Source organism: Saccopteryx leptura, chromosome 3 (genome assembly GCF_036850995.1).
Source record: "Saccopteryx leptura isolate mSacLep1 chromosome 3, mSacLep1_pri_phased_curated, whole genome shotgun sequence".
Lineage (NCBI taxonomy): Eukaryota > Metazoa > Chordata > Mammalia > Chiroptera > Emballonuridae > Saccopteryx > Saccopteryx leptura.
Genome location: NC_089505.1, coordinates 338961520 through 338986289, shown reverse-complemented (window position 1 = coordinate 338986289; position 24770 = coordinate 338961520). Strand labels below are relative to the sequence as shown.

The window sequence follows — 24770 nt, the reverse complement described above, 5'->3', positions numbered from 1 at the left end:
TTTAGTAAATTCTTTGAAAATAAGAATCATTTATTTTGTTATTTATTTTTGTTCCTTTATTTAAACATTTATTGTACACCTACAATGATTAGGTGCTATGCTAGATGCTGGGGATAGGTCCGTGCACAGTGAGAGGACCTGGTACTTGTGAGCAGTGTATTTGTGCACTTGACCCCACTCTAACTAGAACTTGCCCATAAATAAATAAGCATAGCCAGGTTCACATTTGTCATTTGATGTTGACATGACTGCGCTGAGGAGGGAAGCGGACCGAGTGTGCAGAGAGCTGGCACAGCCAGAGCTGAGCAATGGGGAGGATGGAGCTGACATGTGAAGGGAGAGACAGGGACAAACCATCCAGGTCCCGGAGAACGAGTTTTCATCCTGAAGAGAACCCAAACCAGAATTGTTACATGGACTCTTTTGGAGGGGCGTGTGGAAGGTTTGGTTGGTGAAGACATGGAGACCTGAATATCATCACAATTGATGGAAAACTGGAAGTGATTAGACAAGGCGGGCACATGAGGTGTGAGGGAGGACGCCATGTTGAATTTTGAGTTCTTTCTATAAGTAACAGGGAGCCATTTAGGACTGGGTATGAGCAGGGAAATGGCATATCAGATGTGTATTTGAGAAAGATACATCTCAAGGATGGATGAATGAATTCAAAATGGCAAGGTCGTTTTAAAATGGCGAGGCTGGAAGACTTTGCCAGTAGGTAGAGGATGAGGCTTGGTCTAAGGCAGTGGTGGTAGGATGAAGAATTGGAGACAAGTGTGCTTGTTCGGCACATTCTCTAGGATTCGGTTATTGGTGGGAGGAGAAGAGGACGGCTATTCAGTGATGTTCAGGTTCCTGGCTTGTATGATAAGTGGGAGGGGCTAGCAAGAGGAGGGCACAGTTTTAGGAACAGGATCGTACCTGATCAGTGCTAACTACTTGTGAGAGATCTAGCCTGCTGTTACCTAAGCGATTAGTTAATGAAATTCCCTCTGAATATTTTTGATATGTTAACATGGTATTTATTGAGAGAGTTGGAAGCATTCAAACTACTCATAAAGGAGTACTTGCCTTTTACAACTGACAGATTGCTTTATTCTGGATTATTCATAACAGGCTTATTTTTTTGTGTGTGTTTGAGAGATATTTGACTTTGTCACAGTTCTGAAAATATGTTTTTTCTGATATGTTTAGATGGTGGGTTTTCAAAAACAGTTAAATATTACAACGAGGCTTGCTGCATTTTGTTCTTCCCATTCAGTTTCCCATTAAATATACAAGCATAACATCTGGCATTCTTCTCTTTAAGGACTCTGGAAAAAGAGCAACCAGGATTAGACTTAGCACTTGACAAATCATCCAGTTGTAATATTTTCATCTAGAGCTGAGTTTGTAGCGGACTGAACTGGCCGTGTCAGGAGCAGCCCTGTGTCATGTCACAGAGGGGCCATTAGAATTCCTAATATGGTGGATATTCTGAGATGCATGGCGCAGCCCGTATGTGTGGTGTCACTCCAGGTGGGGCCGCAGCTGTACCGCATCAAGGCACCAGGACGACAGGATCCACAGAGCACGTCTCTTCTGTTGTCAGACCACAGGCCCTGTTGGCTGATAACGGCAGCTCTTCCTTCTTTGCTTCATTTTTTAAATGGCACATCCTTTCCTGGCTTGACAGTCATATTTTTAGAGTCAGAAGGGACCTTGATGATTATCTTAATCCAAACCCCTGACATTTTTTTGATTTGGTCAAGGTCATCCAGCTAATCACCGAACCTTCCGGCCCAGTTAGACCCCTCCTTCAGAATGGGCTGAAGGGGAGCCTCCTTTCTCTTTCTAGCTTATTATTTGTCAGAAGTTAAAGGATCTTCCTTCACTTTCTAAAGCCTTTTGGAAATAACGGATTCCCCTTTGCAAGAAGAAATGACATGTTTTACTCAGAAAACTTATTTTTGTTTTTCTTCCAGACTGGTTTTTGTTCTAAGGCAGTGTGACTCCCCTCTGTTCTCAGAGAGCTTTCACAGCACAGTGTGACAACTCTCTAATGGCCAGTGCTACCCAGCTGGACGTCTGTGTAACAGTTGCAGCCAAACCCCATGTGCTTTGGAACACGGCACCACCTCTAAATTCTGGGAAGAACGGATGCTAGAAACTGGTCAGCCCGTTGCCTGGGTCTTTAGAGTGGGTGATCCTAGGAATTTCCTTAGACGCAACCATTTATCACAGTGAAACTTTCAAAAGAATCCTTGACTCTGGAGATTAAAAATCTCACACCTCTGTCCCCGGACTGAGCTCCCCTGTGACTCCTGAGCCCCTGTAGGGCCACACTGTCCCTGGAGGCTGGTGTGCAGTGGATGAGGTGGTCCTTGGAGCATGGCCCAGTCCAGGGAAATATGGGAGATTTGAAAATGACCTGTGAGTGAGGAGAAGAAAATAATTTCTGTGGTCCTTATCACTTACTGTGTCAGCTTGCTGGGGAAGGATTTGGGAGTCCTTTCTCAGGAACCACATGTCTATTCAGTTCTCGCTTCCTCTCCGTACTTTGCCCCAACACTAAGTCGTCTTGCGGGTCTGGTGTGGGGCAGCAGGGAGGACAAAGCATTGCTCTGCCTTGTCGGCTTGTCTGTGCTCTGAGGCTCTGAGAAGTGCTTGGGTTTAAAAGCCAATAAGCCTTTTCTCTGATCCTTCTGGAACACTTTATCCGTGAGGCTGTGGACACTGCAGGGTCCTCCTTCCAGAGAAGGAGGGGGTCTCGGGGGGGTAAGACGAGAAAGGAGAAACATCAATTTCAGGCTCAAAACTGAATCACACTACATTTGTGCGAGCTCGGTGAAAGGAAAACAGGAACTGTGTAGTGTGATATTCTCAGTCTGAGCTGTCTCCATGAGCAGCAAATGCATTTCACTATCTGAGCTAAGCTCACAGAATGATGAGAAACTTGTCCCGGTGGATTTTCCTCAAATCTTTGGAATAAATAGCTCTTTTTCTTGCTGTAGCGAAGCTTAATTTTGTACCAGAATGGTCATGGAATCTTAGAGCTCCGTGGTACTCAGAGAAGATCTGTGTGTGTATTCTTTGTCTTTCAAGATCCTTTCTGCCTCCTTCTCTGCACTGCCCCGGGTCCTGGGAGCTAGTCTCCACAGGCCACAGAAACAGGCTGATCTGCCCTCTGCCTTCAGTTTGAATTTGACCAATGAGAGGCACCCACTACCCCATCGTTCTGGTGGTTCCCTTAAAGCTGGTCCATGCTTTGTAATAATCCCCTTCACAAAAGCTCTCATTTAAGTACATACTCTCTTTCCTGCAGGGACCTTGAACTGATACATTGTCTAATCCAAAATGACCATTTCGTAGATGAGGAAACTGAGGCACAGAACAGCTCACTGGTTTTTCCAGTGGTGCCACTTTCCTCCTTTTCCCAGCCAGGGTTGAGTAGCCACAGACCGAGCCCTGTGGCCCTGGAATGCTTGCCTGGGGATGAGGACGCCTCAGGGACCAGGTCTGCTCTGCTCTGAGGTGATGACATGTTTCTAAAACACTTGCATTTATTTGAAAAATGGGTCCTTAAAACTGGTTTTATGTGGTATGTACATAGCATGGAATATTTTTCAGTCTTAAAAAAGGAAGATGATAACCCGGCCTGACCAGGCGGTGGCGCAGTGGATAGAGTCCACCTGGGGCGCTGAGGACCCAGGTTTGAAACCCCGAGGTTGCTGGTTTGAGCGCGGGCTCACCAGCTTGAGTGTAGGGTCAGAGACATGACCCCATGGCTGCTTGCTTTAAGCCCAAGGTCGCTGGCTTGAGCAAGGGGTCACTGGCTTGGTTGGAGCCTCTCAGTCAAGACACGTATGAGAAGCAATCAATGAACAACTAAGGTGCTACAATTATGAGTTGATGCTTCTCATCTCTCTCCTTTCCTGTTGTCTGTCCCTGTTTGTCTCTTTCTCTCTCTTTTTCTCTCTCTCTCTTTCTCAAAAAAAAGGTAATCCTGTTATATGTAACAGTGTGGATGAACCTTGAGGATATTATGCTCAGTGACATAAGCCCATATGCATGATTCCGCTTACATGAGGCATCTAAAGTAGTCAAACTCAGAGAAGCAGAGAAGGGTCACCAGGGCTGGGAGGAGGGGACAGACGGGAGTTGCTATTGACTGGGTATGAAGTTTCAGTTCTGCAGGGTGGACTAAGTCCTAGAGATCTGCTGTACCACCTGGACCGGTAGTTAACACCACTGTTTATACACTTAGAAGTTTGTTAGGAAGGCAGATTTTGTGTTACTTTTTAAACACACACACACACACACACACACACACACACACACAAAACATGTATTTTAATAGGTCACAGGAGTACTTGGGATTCTTCTCGGGGAGAACTGTGTACACAGGGGCATGGGCTACGGGAACGTCAGGAAATGCCTTCCTTCAGCGTGGAAGCACTTGGAGCCAGGGTTGGGCCAGAGGAGTGAGAGCTGAATTTACCCCCCACCCTTTCCCAGCAGGTGCCTGTGCACACATCTGCTTCTGACTACGTGTAAATGCATGAGTGTGTGCACCTGAGAGAGGCAGAGAATGAATTTACCTTCTTCCTTTTATTAACTTTCCTAAGTTTACGGAATAGTCTTTATTTCATTGCTATAAAATGTGCTTTGTTTTTTTCACATTCTATTTTATTATTATTTATTTATTTTTGTTTTAACTTCTTTTTAATAGCAGTACCTATTGTTCCTTACAAGTAACATTCAAGCACATACAATATTGGAACTATTATATATCAAATCTTTTAGTTGACATGAGATTAGAAACTGGGTTAATTATGGTAGTACAATTATTGATATATGATTGATAATAATTATTATAATTAAAGTAATTATTTATCTTTATAAAATACTATAGTCTCATTTTTCAAAGGTTTGCCAGATTCATTACCTCATTTTTTTGTCAATGACTCTTTGAGGCAATGTTAGACTATCATCACCTTCATTTTAGACATGAGGATTCTGCAGATCAGAGAGGTGGAGTGAATTTTTTAAGGTCATCTGGCCGGTGAGTAGCAGACCTGAGAATAGGGTTGGAAATTCTTTTAGAGCTCTGCTTAATACCAATAAACACCCAATGCATTTCTTAAGTGTCACAGAAATTAAAATACAAAAACAAAAAATAATCCCCCCCAAAAAAACCCGTCTGACCAGGGAGTGGCACAGTGGATAGAGTATTGGCCTGGGATGCAGAGCACCCAGATTTCATCAGCTTGAGTGTGGGTTCACCAGTTTGAGTGCAGGGTTGCTGGCTTGAGTGTGGGATCATAGACATGACCCCATGGTCGCTGGCTTAAGCCTAAGGTTGATGGCTTGAGCAAGGTTCACTCACTCAGCTGCAGCCCCCTGCCCCTGGCAAGGCACATACAAGAAAGCAATCAATGAACAACTGAGGTGCCACAACAAAGAATTGATGCTTCTCATCTCTCTCCCTTCCTGTCTGTCTTTTCCTATCTGTCCTTCTCTCTGTTTCTGTCTTTGTCTCTCTCACTAAAACAAACAAACAAAGCCCACCCCCCAAAAAACCTTTGAAGAGCAATAGAGAATGTTATTTAGACTTTCATATTCCAGTTGATGATTTAGTAGTCCTTCTGAAACACTAGAGGCAAAAGTGGAGAGAGCACAGAGTTCATGGTTTGCCCTTGGTCTAAGTTTCAACTGTGTTATTTAATGAGATTTGTGATCTTTGCCAAGTTACTTATTCTCTAATACTTAGTCTCAGCATTAAAAAAAGTGGAAACCAAATGTGTTTTAGGATTATAAGGAAACGAATAAATGAACATTTGTTGAGCAAGATTTATAGGTAAGTATTATTCTAGATTTATATCTAATATTTATTAAATAAGTTATTTTATGAAGGTTCTTTAGAAATTGTAAAGTACTATAAAAATGCTATCTATCTATCTATCTATCAACTATCTATTTATCTATCTATCTATCTATCTATCTATCTATCTATCTATCTATCTATCTATCATCATCATCTACCTGTTCATTCATTCAGTTACAAATGAAAAATTTCTTGCTCTGTGACCATTTCCTCAGGGCTTTACTAGGGCAAGGACTATATGATAAATTAAATCAGTAAAATATCAATAGAATATAATGATATAATATGGTATTCTTCATTGGGATAGTTTCATTTTCAAAGAATAGCTCTACAGATACATAGCTTTATTTCCAGAAGAATGACTCTGTAATGGAAGCACTTCAAATACTGTAACAAGCCGCTTGAAGAAACATTTTTGGACAATGGTTCCTCAGTGATGTCTTTCATATGATGCTTTTACAGAAACTGCCTGTTACATACAAATAGGTTCTGCTTAGCCTGGTAGAGGGAAGTATATATTAATACTGTCTCAACTGGGTTATTTCCTGGGGCAATGGTCAGGAACACAACTGAGAGCAGAAAAGAAAACAGAAAAGAATCTTAAAGTATAGAATAGACATCATAAAGCCCATGCACTTTTCTCATGTGTGAAGTCCTCAGGTGCATTATTGACTTATTTTAGACATAGCTCTTACAACTCTAATTGACTAGTTTCTCACTCCCTGTAATAGTTATTTATTGTTTCAAAATAATATTATTACTAAGTTAGTCCTTAAACGACACGCATTTTTTTTGTGTGTGTATTTTTTCCAAGTTTGAAGCGGGGAGGCAGTCAGACAAACTCCCGCATGCTCCTGACCGGGATCCACCCGGCATGCCCATCAGGGGGTGATGCTCTGCCCCTCTGAGGCATTGCTCTGCTGCAATCGGAGCCATTCTAGCACCTGAGGCAGAGGCCATGGAGCCATCCTCAGTGCCTGTGCCAACTTTGTTCCAATGGAGCCTTGGCTGTGGGAGGGGAAGAGAGAGATAGAGAAGAAGGAGAGGGGGAAGGATGGAGAAGCAGATGGGCGCTTTTCCTGTGTGCCTTGATGGGGAATTGAACCTGGCATGTTCACATGCCAGGCTGATGCTCACCACTGAGACAACTGGCCAGTGCCACATTTGTTTTTTTTTTTTTAAGTGAGAGATGGGGAGGCAGAGAGACAGACTCCTGCATGTGCCCAGAAGCCAGCAAGCCCCCTACTGGTGATGCTCTGCCCACCTGGGGCCATTGTTCCATTGCTTGGCAACTGAGCTATTTTTAGAGCCTGAGGCAAGGCCATGGAGCCATCCTCAGGGCCCAGGGCCAACTTTTTTGAGCCAATTGAGCCATGGCTGGAGGAGGGGAAGAGAGAGAGGCAAAGAAAGAGAGAGAGAAGAGGGAGGAAGAAGTGTGGAGAAGCAGATAATCATTTCTCCTCTATGCCCTGACTGGGAATCAAACCCATGACTTCCACATGCTGGGCTGATGCTCTACCACTGAGCCAACTGGCCAAGGCTTGACACAGATATTTTTTTTTTTACAGGGATAGAGAGAGAGTCAGAGAGAGGGATAGATAGGGACAAGACAGACAGGAATGGAGAGAGATGAGGAGCATCAATCATCAGTTTTTCATTGTGATACCATAGTTGTTCATTAATTGCTTTCTCATATATGCCCTGACCGTGGGGCTACAGCAGACCGAGTAATCCCTTGCTCCAGCCAGCGACCTTGGGTCCAAGCTGGTGAGTTTTTTGCTCAAGCCAGATGAACCCGCGCTCAAGCTGGTGACCTCAGGGTCTTGAACCTGAGTCCTCCGCATCCCAGTCCAACACTCTATCCACTGCACCACCGCCTGGTCAGGCACCAACACACATTTTTTATTATACAGTTTTTGTGGATTAAGTATCTGGGCATGATTTAGCTAAGTCTTCTGCTCAAAGTCTTATGAAGTTGCAATGAAGGTGTGGGCCGGGGCTGCAGTGTTATAGGAGGCCTTGACTGGGGAAAGTTCAACTTCCAAGTTCATTCATGTTATTGCATCATTCAATCCCTTGTGGTTAGAGCAATGAGGGCTTCAGTTTCATTTTGCTGTGGAGGAGAATCTATCCTCAGCTCCCATAGGTTGTGCACAAGTTCCTTGTCATGTGTAGCTCCCTGCCATGACTGATTTCCTGGCTCTGCTGAAGAGAGAGTGGAGTGAATGAGAGTCATGTGAGGAGACACTGGGCCCTGTGGCTCTGGGTCGAGAGCTGGAGGGACAGCGTCCAGGGTCCCCGCCCTGAGCTCCTCTTCTACACCAGAGATGCTGCCTCTTCTGGGTCGAGCACTCTTCTGTTTGCACATTTTAGTACTCTGATACCAGAGATAGGGTACAAGCAAAAGCATCTTTTACTGTAACTGGTCTGGTGTAGTTGTGCTGTAGTTGTATTGCCTATGCATGTATGAGCTTGATAGTTTATATAGGGAGGTCGGCAGCAAGACAACTGAGATCCCTTATTGTTTCAGTCAGAGATCCATTTGATGACCCTCTGAGGAGGGAATGTGAGTCCTAAGCTTTGACTGAAATCTCCTTTTAACACCTATTAGTAAGATTTTCTTGCCAACACCAAGACTAATGGAAAGGTATCAGAAGCTTAGAAGCGTGCTCAAGTGTTTTACTCGAGATTCTCTTCTAAGAGACTTGAGATCTAAGTCATGTTGCATCACTAAAATTTTTGGTGGCATAGTGGACAATATTGTATAGAAAAACATAGTAATTGAACCCTGTGTCAAAAGTGATTCAGAAGAGTGGGTCTGAATGTGATACATAAACCAAAGATAGAAATACCTAGCCATTTTCCCCCTATTTTTCTTTTTAACGAATGTAATAAAAACCCATGACTAGATAAGTCTACTAACATTATTTCAATTAATGTAAAATAAAAATTCTAAATCTTAGTGGTGTATGACAGTTTAATTTGCAGCCATTATTTTGTTTCTTCTTGTTATATAAAACAGCATTGTCTCTTACAATAAGTGAATCTGACAGTCATTGACATATGGCAGTCAAGTAGGAAGCCTATTAAATTATTAGTATAAATCAAAAGATGAGTTGAAGAGTGAAGGACTGGAGAATTACTTTACTAATTATTTTACTCTGTAAATATTTATTAGGCATCCACTGTGAGACCAGTGCTGGGCTAGGTATGAGGATACAGTTGTGAACAAAACCGACACGATGCCTGGGCTCATAGGGAGGACAAGGTCTATTCGTGTATGATGTGACAGAAGTTGTGCAGACTTCTGTTAACAGGGGGTCTTAAGGTGGACAAGGGAGCAGACAGCCTCAGTGAGGAAGTGATACTCAGAGGAAAATGGAAGGACAAATAGGAGTTGGTCAGGTGGAGGTGAGTGGGGAAGGGGGATGGTTGTTCATTCCCGGCAGAAGGAGCAGTGTGCATGAAAGCTGGGAGGGGGCGTGGAGTGATGAGCTGAGGTCCTGGGTAGCGGGACACAGATGTGGTGCAGAGAAGTTGGTGTATATCAGGTGATGAAGGCTTAGAAGTCGTAGCAAGGTTTGGTCTTTCTCCCAAGGAAAAGAGGACGTTGTAGAAAGGGTTTCAAGAGGCATATGGTGAGTCATGTTCATGCTCATATTTTAGAATTACCACTCCGGCCACTGTGCCGTAGAGCAAGCGCAGGCGAAGGGAGCATGGCAGTCATTATTCCCACTGGATTGGAGGGATGGAAGCTGGGACAGGCAGAAGATATCCAATGGTGCAAGGGAATTAATAGTCCCCATCTCTGATCGCATTCTTCCGATATGATGTCCTTAGTTTCTGATTACCTAAGATAATAACTTTCTTTATTTTTGACAGAGTGACTTCTTCTAACTTGAGCCTTCAAGTGTTCTGAGAGATCTACTATCAGGTAAATACAGAAAAATTTTTCCTCAGATTTATAAACACTGCTTTACTCCCAAACCTTGCTAAAACCTAAACTCAACATCTTATTTAATCCTTGCAATAGCCCTAGGAGGTACGTACCATTTTATTTCCATCTTATACATGAGAAAATTGAGACATAGAAAGGTTAGGCACCTTGATCAACGTGTGCAAAAATGTTAATCACAGCTAAAATTATAATAGCCAAACAAAACAAAGAAGAGAATCTAAATATTTAATGGTGGGCAAATTATATCATTGTTTGATGAGGGTACAGTTCACCTGATGTTAATTTTATTGAATGTTTTCTAATATCTTGATAAGATCAAATGATTTTTATCCTTTATCTGTCTATGGTAATTTACATTCCTTGATTTTCTAATGTTAAACTGCCTTTCATTTGCTGAAATAAAAATCTATTTGGTCACGATGCATCTTTTCAACACTTAGCTAGACTTAGTTTGCTAAATTTTAGTCCTGAAATTGTATAAAATTTTTCTTTCTGGTATTTTCATTGTCAAGGATGGTTTTCAAAATACTGGGATTACTTGCTGCTTAAATGTAGAGTGGATGAAAGTAAAACAGTTTGAGCCTGGTGTTTTTTTGAAGAAAGATTTTTTTTTTTTTACTGACTAATTTAATTTCTGATTTATTTAGGTTTTCTACACTGCTCACAAAAATTGGGGGATATTTTATAGTTTCATATTCTTTTGGAAATATCCCCTAATTTTGGTGAGCAGTGTATCTCTCCTTGAGTCAGTTTGGCAGATTTTACATTTTAGTTGTATAGACATATTTCTGCTGGGTATGTATGTTGGAGGGGAATTTCTGGGCAGTGTGATAGGTATATATGTCCAGCTTTAGCAGATACTTTCAAACAGTTTTCCAAAATGGTTGTTTTAATTTAAAAATTTCCATGCCAACCAGGAATGTATGAGGGTTCTGATTTCTCCATATCTTTCCCAATACAAGGCTTTTCTGTTTTTGTTTGTTTGATTTTTCATGTTAGCTCTAACGGTAGGTGTGCAGCAGTATCATATTGTAGTTTTAATTCGTATTTCCTGTAGACTAATAAAGTCAGGTAATTTTTCATATGATGTTAATTGACAATTTGCGTATCTTATTTTGTGAAAAGCCCTTTTAAGCCTTAAAAAAATATAAAATGTATGTTTAAGACTTTTGGAAAAATATTAGGCTGTCTTATTGAATTGTCTTTCTCAATGAGTTATACGCATTTTCAAATAATATGTATTTTGAATCTGAGGCCTTGTAGGATATATATATATATACATCTTCTTTCTATCCTGTGGTTTACTCTTTCACTCTGTTTTTATGAACGTAAATTCCTTTAAAATAGTGTAAATTATCTAGTTTTTCTTTTTTGGTTTAGCACTATGGTATCCTATTTAAGAAAACTTGGCCTTATTTCAAGATCACAAAGAAGTTTTATGTTTTCTCCTGAAAGCTTTATTATTTTACTGTTACATTTTGATCTACAATACACCTGGAATTGGTTTTATTGTGTATGATGTGAGGTAGAGGGTTAAGATTGATTTTTTCCCATGTGGATATACACTTGACCAATCACTCTCTTGTTGCCATAGCACTATTTGTCCATTTGTTTTATTTTGGTTAGGCTTACTGAGGTGTAACTAAGACTCAGTAAATTTTACTTTCTTGAAATTTGTAGTTTTGCCAAATGTATGCAGTCATGTAACTGCCACTCCATCAAGATGCAGACCATGTCTAACACCTGGGGGAGTACCCCTTTGTAGCAAATCTACTCCAGCCTCTAAACCTTGACAACCACTGATTAGACTTCTGTCTCTAAATTTTTTCATGTTCCAGAATATACAAATGGAGTCATGTAGTCTGTAGCCTTTTGTTTCAGACTTTTTTCATGTGAAGTTTTTGAGTAGTTCCTTCTTTTTTTTATTACTGAGTAGAATTCCATTGTGAGGATATAACATTCACTTTTCCTTTCGCCAATTGATGAGCATTTGGGTTATTTACAGTTTTGGGCTATTCAAAAATAAAGTTAATAGGTATTTGTATGAATGTATGTTTCATTTTCTTGGGTAAATTACTAAGAGCAGAATTATTGAGTCATATAGTAAGTGTAGCAAGTACGTATATTTTTAAGATTATTTTTAAAAAGTGCCCCGAATGTCCCCAAAGTGACTGTGCCATTTTGCATCCTAATTAGCAGTATATGGAATTTGAGTTGCTCCACAGCCTCACTAGCCCTTGGCATGATCAGTCTCTGTAATTTTAGCAATTTGAGTTGGTCTGTAGTATTATGTCATTTCAGCTTTAATTGCCATTTTTGTAATGATTAATGATGTTAAACAATTTTTGCTTCTTTGCCATCTGTATGTCTTTTTTTGGTATAATGTCTATTCAAATCATCCATCCATTTAAAAAATTATCGTCTTTCTATTGAGCTATCACAGAATATATTCTGGATAAAAACTCTTTCTCAAATGTATGCTTTGCAAATAGCTTTTCCCTGTGCAGCTTGTGTTTCTCATACTCTAAAAAGTATCATTCAAAGAGCAGAATTTTTAAATTTTCATGAAGTTCAATTTATCATTTTGTTTTTTTTTTCTTTTATGGATAGAAGTTTTGTGTCCTCAGAAATCTTTGCTAAAACCAAGAATGCAAAGATGTTCTTAATTTTTTTCTAAATATGTATGGCTTTAAGATTTACATTTAGTTATATATTTTGAGGTAATTTTTGTATCTGATGTGAGGTCAGGGTCAAGGTTCCATTTTTTATATGGGTGTCCAAATTTTCCAGCAGCATATGTTGAACAAACTAGCCTTTCTGCCATTTAATTACTTTGGCACCTTTCTCTCCCTCTCCTCCTTCTCATACTATAATTACATGCATGTTAGACTGTTTGATATCATTCTACAGCTCTTGGATACTTGATAATTTATCTTTGGATAATTTCTATAGGCCTATCTTTAAGTTTGCTGATATAGATTGTCTCTTCATCAGCCTATGAAAGAAATTATTTGTTTCTGATATTGCATTTTTATATCTAGAATTTCTGTTAATTCTTTCTTATAGTTTCCATGTCTTTACTGAAATTCTTCATTTTTTACTAAATTTAATTCTTTCTTTCCATGTGAGCCTTTTACATTTTAATCATAGCTATTTTAAAGTCTCTGATTGTTTCAATATCTGGGTCATCTCTCTGTCTAGTTCTGTTGGTTTCTTTATCTTAACAACGGGTTGTTCCTTGTTTATATTTTTTACATCTAATAATTTTGATTGAATGTTGGATATTGCTAGTAGAAGAGCCATAGATATATAATAAAATAAATAACATTGCTACCTAGAAACGGGCACACTTTTGCAAAGCTGTTGATATGAGAGGGGTTGAGTCTGTCTTGTTGGCAGGTAACAAATGAACAGTAGCGAGTTTGGGTGGAGTTGGGTCCCTCCTTACTGCAGTTGCCTCCAGCCCCTACACTCCGTGGTGACCTGTAGTTACCATATGCATAGTGTGGCCTGGTTGGCCATAAAGTTTTTCTCATTGTCCAAACTCCATCCACAGCTCTCAGCTGACCTTTCATGCCTATTCTATGAGAGGATCTCTCTCCATATCTGTGTTCCATTCCTAGCAGTAAGCCACTCCTCTTCACTGCTCAGTGCAAAGCTGTGGCAGTGGTGGTGGTGTGCTCAGTTCTCCGGGTCCGGCCTGAGTCTTGGGCAGGTCTTGTGGGTCTTGGCCTTGGAATTGGGCTTTGTCCATGTTTCTGCTCCTCTTCACAGCAGCTGATCTCTGCCTTGTATCTGTGAGTGTCTTGGGTGGAGAAGTGTTTCCCTCAGAGGTAATAGAGCTCTTCTTTGTGTCAGTGCAGGATTCTGGGCCTAAGAACTTCTTGTCCTTCCAACAGGGCAGACAGCTATTGTTTCTACCCTTCCCAAGAATCAGCAGGTCTTTGCTTGGACCTTGGGAGTGGCAAGGTTTACTGCTCCTGTCCCTGTGGTTTAAAGCTTTTGCTTAATATGAAACAATATTCTGGGAGTGGATTATTTCTTACCAGTCCCCACTAGAAGGAATACTCTTCAGTCCCTGACCCTGCTTGTTGTTCTTCTCACAGCACCTCTTGGACACACATGGAAGAAAAGCTTGGAAGCTTCCATGCTTGCCCATACTGGCCCTTTAAGAATTCATTAAAATTTCAACTATTTCCTTCTTACCTGCTTTTATGGTGGCCACCTCTTCTTACTGTGCTCAGTAAAGGTGACAGTTTGTCACCTGGTTCTCCTTGGAGGACCATGTCATCCTGTAAATTAGTTTACCGTTGTCTTGTAACTGTAGCTTTCTGAGGGGCTCAATACAAGTTATGATTTTGTTGATTATGCAGTCTTTCTCAGTATTAGGATGAAGGTGATATTCTCTGTGGGTTTTTATAGTTTACGTGGATGGCGCTCACCTAAAAATCGAGGAGGCAATAATTGAACAGAAAATATTTATTTGCATTCAAAGGAATTACAAATCGGGAAGTACAAATTCAGGAAGAAACTAGAATAAACCCCCCCCCCCCCATACTGCTGCAGGAGAAGGACTTGGGAGTTTTGGGGAGAAAAGAAAAGAGGAAGATGAGGTGAACTGTATTTAAAAGAGTTCATTGGTGCTAGGTGAGATAAGGTTAGATTCATACTCATAGACTGACTTGAGATTTGATCAAGCAAAAGGTTAGCTTTATACTTCATTGATTGGCTAGCAATTCGGTCATCAGCAATAGCTACAGTTGCCTTACAGTTGATACTGACAAATAGGATATTCTCATTCTTACAGATTTATTGGAATGTTGGTGCTTTGGTCCAGTTCAGAAGATAAAGAAAACAAGACGGTTAGGGCTTTCCTCTGAAATGGCTACTCTGCCCCATTTTAAAATGGCTCCGCTCATGTCATCTTTCACAATACAGAACTGTGTTGCAGCTTCTTAGGAGAAAATTTTAGTTGCAAATAAAAACGCTAGTCAGAAATAGATGAAAAGCTGAACCAAACAAAGGTAAAACCACAACCTAAAACTTAGTGGGTGAACTGAGAGGGTTTAAATTTTCTTCTCTTGCATTGGCTATACTTGGCATTTCTGGTTTTTTTTCTTCTCAGGAAATGCCTGCCTGCAGTGGCCAAAATAACAAATAGAATAGCTTGAATCTGGGGTCTAGGGTAAAGGAAAGAGGAAGACCACCTCTCCCTGCCTTAATTGCCAGGAGGAGGAGCTGAGAAAGGGACACCAATGAAAGAAGACAAGAAAGATATAGCATAGCAGGCACTCCAGAGGGTTGCAGCTTCTCAGAAAAGGGGTGTAAAATAAAACATCCTAAAGAACTCCAGATGACCACAGGGCGAGAAGCACATCATCACGGTTCCAGACATATCATTTTGGGGGAGGGGGTTGTTATCGTTATTTATTTATTTATTTATTTTTATTCAGTGAGAGGAAGGAAGGCAGAGACAGACTCCCATCTGTGCCCCAACTGGGATCCACCTGGCAAGCCCAATAGGGGGTGATGCTCTGTCCATCTGGAGCATTGCTTCATTGCTCAGTGTTGGGCATATGAGTTTATAAAATTTGTGTTTTTTTTTTGCTCACTTTCATTGTTAAAAAAGGCGCTGGGCAGCACCAGGTATGTGTCTGTGAAATTGCTAATTACCTTCCTGCTTAGGAAGGGCTATTGTTTTGCTAATGTTTGCTGGAAGGGGTTTTAATGACAAAAAGTTTTGAAAAGAGAAAGAGAACGGGAAAGAGAAAGAAGCCAGTTTTTGCAGAGTGAGTGTAGAGAGAAGGCAGACTGCTGAGGAGAAGCAGAAAAAAAGCCAAGATGGCAGGGAAAGTGAGAGAAGCCAGTTTTGCAGACTAAGAAGCCATGTTGGCAGATAGGGGACCAGAGGTGAGGGGCGAGGGGCTTTTGTGAGCTCTGCTGAGACTGGTGGGGCCTTTGATTCTAGGAAAAACTGGAGGAGATTCCCTGGTTGTGGAACCGGAGAATGTGTCAGCGGCTTTGGGAGCCCTGTGTGTTTGCTTGTCAGCCTGTACAAGTCTTAAAGAAAGGAATGGCCCACTAGTTTTTGGCCCCACTGTTTCTTTACCATCTGCTTGAATCTAATGGGAACCTGCACCTGCATGGCCACGATGGTGGCGGCCCCTGGCTTTACTCTCAGCAACTGAGCTCTTCTTAGCACCTAAGCGAAAGAGGAAAGGGTGGAGAAGCAGATGGGCACTTCTCCTATGTGCCCTGACTGGGAATAACCCTGGACATCACATGCCAGGCCAACGCTCTTTAGCTTTCAGCTTGTGTATATTTAACCTCTCCATTTTTGCCACTGCAAAAGTGATCAGGGGACCCGTGGCCACAGCTTCACCTGAGAGCTTGTTAGAAATGCAAAATCTCAGGTCCCACGGTCAGACCCAATGAATCAGCATCTGCATTGTAACAAGGTCCCAAAGGCAGTCTTCTGCACTTGCGTCTTTGAGAAGTGGTGTTTCACATCATCACTCTGTCTTTATTCTTTTTAGCCAACTGTGCTTTTAATAATGAGATAAAAATCCTTTAAAGTCAAAAGATGGTAAAGGTAACCAACCTTACTTTAAGAATGAACCAGAATATAGTGCACAAAATTAAAGCATTTACATGCATTTTGTTGGGCAGATAAAATGTGTTATGCTCACTTTGTTAAAGAGGCCGTTGCCCAGGTGATATTAATGTGTGTTGGGGTGGGCTAAAGGCAGGCAGAATCCTTGTAGCCTGAGGCTTGGTTTTGGGATTAAGCCTTTCCTACCCTTTTTGGTGTGAGGTGGTACAATCCTATCATGCCTCAGAGAAGTGACTTTGTATTAAGAGACTTCCCTATTATGTATATTGGATTAAGGGTTTGGATTTCTATACTATAAAATGGGAACGGAGCGGGAGTTTGCTGCTTGGTTCCTGAGGTTAGCATGAGAGAGAGGAGAGAGTAGAGCCAGCAGCGGAAGGAGGCCACGTGGAGGAGGCCAGGAGAAGCAGCCAAGATGGCGGAGTGCTGAGTGAGATGCCAGTTTGTGTAGAGTTTGTATCTGGGATAAGGATGCAGATGGGGAACTGAGGAGAAGAAGGCTGGTGAGCTAGAAACCTTTGATTCTAGGAAACTCGGATAAGTCAGTGGCTTTGTGAGCACTGAGTGTGACTGGGTTTTGGAGCCCAGTGTGTATTTTTACTTGCCCGCCGGGTGCAAGGTAGGATTAAAGGCTATGGCCCATCGGTTTTTGGCTCCGCTGTTTCTTTACCGACTGTCCGAATCCAATGCGAACCTGCATGGGCCGGGCTGCTGTGATAGTGGCCCTGGCCACGGCTGCTGGCTTTACACATTTTTAGTTACATTATTGAATGTAATTGAACAATTTTTACTGATGTGCATATTTAAAGCTTCTTATTTTTAAATTCTTCTTTGATTTCTGTGTTCTCAGTACTCAGAAACCTTAAGCTGTATTCTTTCCATTGCTTCCTCTTATAAAGGAATTTCTTAGACCTTGAAGTGGCTGGCTAGGGGCAGTTTTGTCTTCCTTTTCACTTGTTTTCAGTTCAAGCAGGAGGTTCCTGCAAGAAACTTTTATTGATGCTTCAAAACCTAGCTCAAAGGGTACCCATTCCTCTGTCAAGGTTCATGCCAAGAGCTCCTTCGCTTTGGAATCTTACCAACTTTAAGTATCTTGTGAGGCAATGATGAGACTGTCCTGCCAGAATTCTAGTTTTCTGTTTTTCTCAACTTTCTATTAAGGCTAATTTTACATTTCTCCCAATTCTTTTTATTATTATTATTTTATTTTAATGGTTTTTAAAAATTGATTTTAGGGAGAAGAAGGGAGAGAGGGAGAGAGAGACAGGAACATCGATCTGTTCCTCTGTGTGCCCTGACCGGGGATCAAACTGGCAACCTCTGTGATTTCAGACGATGCTCTAACCGACAGAGCTACCCAGCCAGGGCAGATTTCTCCCAATTCTTAACTTTTCCTCTTTCTTTTGATACCATAAAAAGTGCTGGCCATGACTGCTGGATTACAGAGCCTGCCTGCTTTCTTTTTGTCTTTCCTTTTGCTTTTGTGTCCAAGTATTTGATTCTCACTCAACCCACCCCCCTTAGTGAAAGCCATAAAACCGAGTTCTGGCAATATCATTACATTGTTTTAACATATCTTGTTCAACCTGGGAACTTCATGCTTGTGTTCCAAGCAGGTAGACAGAGAAGGGCACAAAGTCATGTCTCTCACCTGAGTCAGTCCAGGTAAAGAGTTGTCCTGGTTGTCTGCGGCCAGGGAATTCTGCCCCAATCTTAATGGCCACCATTAGCCATTAAGAGGCTGGGAAATGTATTTCTGAGTTGAACATATTGCTGCTGCAGAAGAAATCAGGGCTGGGCTTGCACTGGATGGAGAACTGAGTGCAGACACCAGACAGGCAGCCAAGCATCAGCTTTATTCCCAGTGATCCCGAAGTAGAGAATGAGCTCAGACTATGGACAGGATCAGCTGTAATCAGGCCTTCTATTATATTTATTGCTGAAACCTTCATTCATGGAAAAGAAAAATATATACTGCCAAAGCCAGAAATAGAGAGTACAGAGGGTTCCCAGACCTACCTTTGTGCACAGTCCCTTACGTGGTCTAAATAATTCGTGAAGTTACCCCCCCCCCCTGCCGTGAAGAATGAGGAGGAGTGAAGGGCTGTTGGGGAGGGTAGAAATCACCTTCCAATAGTTTTAAGAAGAGAAACAAGTTTTGTTTCATGTGCTCAGGAAGGAATGTTGTGAAGGAGGGAATTATGCTCCTCCCAATAATTGTTATACACACGTGTGTCACATGCACACATACAACAATCTTATTTTATATTATTATATATTGTGACAATTGTGTTATGTTTGTTTCTTAGTGTATTTTTCACAACTCTTGCTGTTAATGACCTTGTAGTATAGACGGTCATCTGTTCTGGGAGTTGAGGCAAGGGAGAATTCACGTGTGCTGAAGCTCTGAAGCCCTCAAAGAGGAAACGGAAGCAAACTGCTTCTAGATTTTATATTATTTATTTAATTTTTTAATTTTTTAAAATAAATAAATTTTTATTAATTTTAATGGGGTGACATCAATAAATCAGGGTACATATATTCAAAGAAAACATGTCCAGGTTATCTTGTCATTCAATTCTGTTGCATACCCATCACCCAAAGTCAGATTGTCCTCCGTCACCTTCTATCTAGTTTTCTTTGTGCCCCTCCCCCTCCCCCTCCCCCTCTCCCTTCTTCCCTCCCCCCACCCCTCATAACCACCACACTCTTGTCCATGTCTCTTAGTCTCGTTTTTATGTCCCACCAATGTATGGAATCCTGCAGTTCTTGTTTTTTTTTTTCTGATTTACTTATTTCACTCCATATAATGTTATCAAGATCCCACCATTTTGTTGTAAGTGATCCGATGTCATCATTTCTTATGGCTGAATAGTATACCATGTTGTATATGTGCCACATCTTCTTTATCCAGTCTTTTTTTTTTTTTTTTTACAGTGATTAAAACCTTTAAGCAAACTCTTGGCCAATACAGCAAGAATCCATAAAAGAGTAGTGTCCTTAACAAGTTCACCAAGTCCAAGTTGGCCCCAACACCATGCCATTTTTAATTTTTTAATTCAATGAGAGGAGGGGAGGCAGATAGACTCTTGCAGGATCCACCCAGCAAGCCCACTAGGGGGCAATGCTCTACCCATTTGGGGTATTGCTGTGTTGCTCAGCCACTGAGTTCTTCTTAACAGCTGAGGCAGAGCCCAAGGAGCCATCCTCAGTGCCTGGGGCCAACTCGTTCCAAAGAAGCCATGGCTGCAGGAGGGGAAGAGAGAGAAAGAGGGAGAGAGAGAGAGAGAGAAGCAAGAGTGGGAAGGGTGGAGAAGCAGGTGGGCACTTTTCTTGTGTGTCCTTACCAGGAATCAAACCCAGGACATCCACATGCCAGGCTGACTCTCTACCACTGAACCAACTGGCCAGGGCTGTAGATTTTAAACAGTGGGCAGTGCTATGTTCCAGGTGGGAAAGAAGGGTGACTAGGGAGAGTAAATAGCATGGGCTGCTGTCAGTAGACTTCCAGCTGCTTTGGAAGCTGTTGCAGGATTCTTCACAGGGTCCCCCTACATTTCTACACAGAAACAAACAAACAAACAAACGGGCTGCAGCTCTCTTCACCGTAGGGGGTTTGGTGCTATTGGGATGCAGTGGGCTCGGGCTTCCCTTCTCAGCTGGGCATCCTTGACTCCCGCTGTCACAGTGATTTGGAAACTGGTAACAACCAGCCCTGCTCCCTCCAAGGCTCATCTCAGGATTGAGTTGACAGCTAATTGTCACTGCTGATTGCTTTGCTGAAAGTGATTTGTGGCTATTTTGGTTTTCTCAGTGTTCCTCAATTAGAGGAAATGACATCATGTGCTGTCCAATCAGCCTTTTGTCAGATATTATTACATTTGTAGGAGACTCAGGTGGCATTTGAGTTTGTTCTGCCGTGTTGGTATGAGGATCGCAGCCTGAGCTGTAGCTCCCACTCAGCTCTGAGTCTGGTCTGGACTGGCATGAGCAAGAGCATTCTACATTTCCAGTGTGGGCTCCAGCTCCCCAAGGCCCTGTCAGGGTCCCTGGTCAGGCAACAATGTCCCAGTGAAACTTGACACCTCACAGTGGCCATTGCCCTTACAGGATGTTTTCTTCTCTCTGGAATTAGATGTTTCAGGATTCCTTTGCTATTTGCCTTTCTTGCTACATGGAGAGACCCTTTCATTTTCCCTTGGGAGAAAAACAGCTATGACCTGAAGCTGACTCCTGTTTCATGATGTTTTAGAGGTGGTTTGCCATATATTCACAGTATAGTAAGTGAGATCTTACAACGCTGCTTGAATGAACAGGAAGAATGATGTTAAATTATAACATATTCCGAATTATTAAATAAGTTTGAAGAGCTTTACAGCTCTGAAGTCCACAGAATAACTTTTGCTAGCTATTTTTTAAGGGGCACTTCTTTATAAGATTACTTTATTAAATGGTTTATTTAGAAGAGCTGTGATGATTTGCATATAAATAATATGTGAAAGTTTCATTTGTTCAATGACTATGGATCTTTCTTTTCTAACTTCTTGTTTCTGGTACTAATTAATTGCTAAAAGGATTTGTTGAGCCTGCTGGGGTGCCCTTTAGGCTTAACAAAGCAAAATTCCAGTCCTCAAGGGACTTACATTGGAATTAGGAAATCAACATTCTCCAGTGGTCCTTTTTTTATGGTCCTGCGCAGGCATCCACGTCTTTATGTGGTTTTTCTCCAGGAGTGTTCAGTGTTGGAGCAGAGAACGCAGAATGCAGGATTATCTAGGGTTCAAAAGACAAGAGAACAAAGATATTGAGAGTTATATGGAGAGGCTATAAATGTCTCGGATTGAGCACAGAAGGGAGACCAAGGCGTGTGCGTACGCGTGCGTGCCTGCATGCGTGCGTGCTTGGGAATCCTGAAGACGGAGAGAGTTCTTACTGGACATGGTGGGTAGGTGGGGGCCAAAGTTGGGAGATCTCCATGAGGTCAATTAAGAATTGGAGAGTGGGTAAGAGGCGACAGATCTAGAACGATGTTCTATATAGACGTTTCCTGCAGGTCTGTCTTCTCTCTTCCACCAAAGGGTAAAAAAGGAGCTGGGCATGACATTTCCTCCTTTGGCTTAGCACAGGCTTCCTAAATATTTTTTGAAGAAATTCAGCTCATGGTGGGCTTTGTGAAGATCATTCGGGGGTCAATGATCAGATATCACTCATGTAGAGACAAATAATTGAGGTGTTCATTGGTATATGATGAGCTCCAAAGTGATTCCTGGTACAATCTGGTGATGTCAACACACATGCGTGTGCATGCATGTATGCACACATGTGCACATGCATGCACACACACATATACGTACACATACACACACACTATGGTGGAAAGGAAGTCTCCACCATTTGATATTTGTTCATTACTTTCAGGTGAAGGGAGATTATTATCTCTAGGGAGAGAGCCTAGGGAGACAGTCTGGGGAGACTGAGAGTCCACATTCTATGTGGTTTAGGTTTACCAGTAAAACCGAAGTACTGTTCCTTCCCCGACCAACTGTTTCCCTTTCACTCTTCGCGATTTTTCAGGCTAAGTGCATTTGAAGGCCCAAATGAGCAAGTTAAACTTCTTTCTGATCCTACTACTTTTGTTCTGCTCAACATTCAGCGTTTCCTTATGTTTATATAGACCTAAAAAAAAAAATCTTCATAAAAGGCTTCCACAGTTGAAGTCACAGCAAAACTAGTTAATAAAATCTTAATTTTGGAATAAAAGCTAAAACTTTACAATATCATTTCTATATATTTTGTAATTAACTTGCCGCTGCTTGGGCACCACACCCACTGTGAGTTCTTTGCAATGGTGTCTTCAATTCTCTTGGTTATTCAAGTTCTGACCCACTGCTCGGACACAATAGAGGCTTATAAGCTTTTGTGCACCTGAAGTGAATGTGTTGTGTACGCTCAGTTCAAACACATCAGCAGTGTCACTAATGTGTATTTTCGTAGGTAACATCTCAAAGTTCCTTAAGCTGAGCCCCAGACACAACAGCTTGACCAAAATCATGCGGTTGCCATGGTATCCAAAGAGAGCCCTTAGAAGCTCATCGACATCTCCAGACAGAAATAGGGTAAACTGCTCTGATAGAACATTTTCTACCTTAGAAGCTGAGAATAGACACTACATTTATCTGAAAGAGTAAATGTGATTTTCAACACTTCTCTCAAGCAGTATCTTTTATAAGATACTCACTGAAAACTGCTCACAGGTTCACAGGCTCAAGCGCTGATTTGTAGCAGCTTTCCTTTCATCTCTGATCTGGGAGCTTCTTTTGGAGTAAAACAGAAATGGGAATGGCTCTAGCCAAGAAATTGGCTTTGCTTTTCATGGAAGAGTTGAAGTAACTGAGCTCTTCTGTATTCAGAGAGAGAGAGAGAGAGAGAGAGAGAGAAGCAAAAATGGGTCTGCCATGAATAAAATGGCAGGCCTGCTTTCTTCTCATGTGCAACGTCTCCCCAGTTCTTTGATGTTAATCTAATTCTCATCAATTGTTAACTCCAAAGCAACAGAGCTTAGATCTTTAAAGGATTGCTTTTTATAAAGCCTTATTGTCTGAAATTTCTGCTTAATGGCAAAGCCACTGAACCACTAACTTTTAGCTTTAGAGTTAGTAGGCAGGGACTATTTAAGTCATCAATTTCTAGTGCTTGACATGCGTACAGGGTGTGGCAAAAGTAGGTTTACAGTTGTGAGTATGCAAAACAGTTTATTCTTGGATTATTATTTATTATATTATCTTCCATACAAACAACTGTAAACCTACTTTTGCCCCAACCTGTATAACACTTTGTAATGTTCAAAGCACTTCTCATCTACTGTTGTAACAATTGCCTTAACGCCAAAAGACAAGTTTTATTTTTTTAATGAGGGGATTGAGGGTCAGAAAGATTATGCCTCCTTTATAACAGTTCTTATCAGGAGGCAGGCCTGGAATTAGAAGCTACTCTTCCTGTTTCTAACTAAGACTCGAGTTGCCTGTCATAATAGGCAAAGTGTGAGGATGGTAAGGGAGGAGAATCTATAGATTGCTTGGTACTTAGCTACTTAATTGTCTGTTTCTTCTGATTTGACTTAAAGCTTCTTGAAGGTGGAGATTATTTTATTTATTACTATAGCCCCAGGGCCTAGAATACTACCTGGCACATAATAGGTGCTCAATTAACATTTTTGTTAATAAACAAGTAACACTAATGCCAACACATTTACATACCCTCTTCTTCTGCATTCCATTGGCATAGAAAATGTCATAAGGATTATATCTAAAATAAAATAAATAGGCAAAAATATGCACATAGTGTGGAGTGAAGGTTGTTATCTACCCAAGTAATGGGTGAAGAACACCAAACTGAGCTGTAGAAAAATGCAGAAGAGATGGAATATAGAGCTCCTCCCTCTGGGAACTTAAATTCGACTGACAGAGACAGAATACCCCACCATGGAAAAGAGGAGGAAAATCACTATCCAGTCTGTTTGGTTGGCCCTGCCCTCTTGGAAACTCACCTTGGTTTCAGAAGGAGGAGGAAGTGGAAGAACTCTACTGTCTTGGTTTGGTTCTATAGCTACCTGTACCTCTTCAGGTGTTTTTATGCAAGAAACTAAATATAGTGACTGGTCTGGTCAGTGGATGGTCATTCTAATTAACTGGAATAGAAAGTAAACTTTGACAAAGCTTCAATTGGCTTATTTCTTTAAATAGTCAAGTAAATATGCTATAATTTAGCATCAATGAACAATTGTTTTCATCCTCATCTCAACCAGAACTAATACATAGTTTCCAAGTCCTTCAGGGATTTTCAAGGTTCAGTTCTCAAACCATCTGCCTAAGTATCCACTTAATGATGACATTCTGATTCAGAGAGGTCTTATGCAGGGTCTAAGACTCTGCTTCTTTTTAATAAACATTTTATTTTAGAATAATTTTATACTTACAAAAAAGTTGCCAAGATAGTATAGGAAGTTCCAATATTTCTTTCTCTAATCTTAGCTTTTTACATAACCAGAATGCTTTTCAAAGTTAGTAAATTAATATCAGTGCATAATACTAAGCTACATACTTTATTTGAATTTCGGTTTTTGCCTTAATGTTCTTTTCCTGCTTAATCCAGGATATCATATTACATTTTGTCATCATGATTCCTTAGTCTCCTTGGATCTATGACTTTCTTAGTCTTTCCTTGAATATCCCCAGGTGGTTCTCAGACAGTAGAATGCTATACTCATTCCTCTTCCAAAGGTAGGGACAGAGCCCTGGGCACATAGGCTAAGAAACATGTTCTGGAGGACCTTC

At 41.3% G+C, this 24770-nt stretch overlaps 1 protein-coding gene across 3 annotated transcripts in view; it reads left to right on the top strand.

Annotated features, from left to right (window-relative positions):
* Positions 1–24770, top strand: part of NCALD (neurocalcin delta) — a 453474-nt gene that overhangs the window by 122948 nt on the left and 305756 nt on the right. For all 3 annotated transcript variants that reach the window (XM_066379265.1, XM_066379266.1, XM_066379267.1), the window contains exon 2: positions 9749–9800. The gene's annotated coding sequence lies outside the window, so the exon portion shown is untranslated. The remainder of the gene's footprint in view (positions 1–9748; positions 9801–24770) is intronic.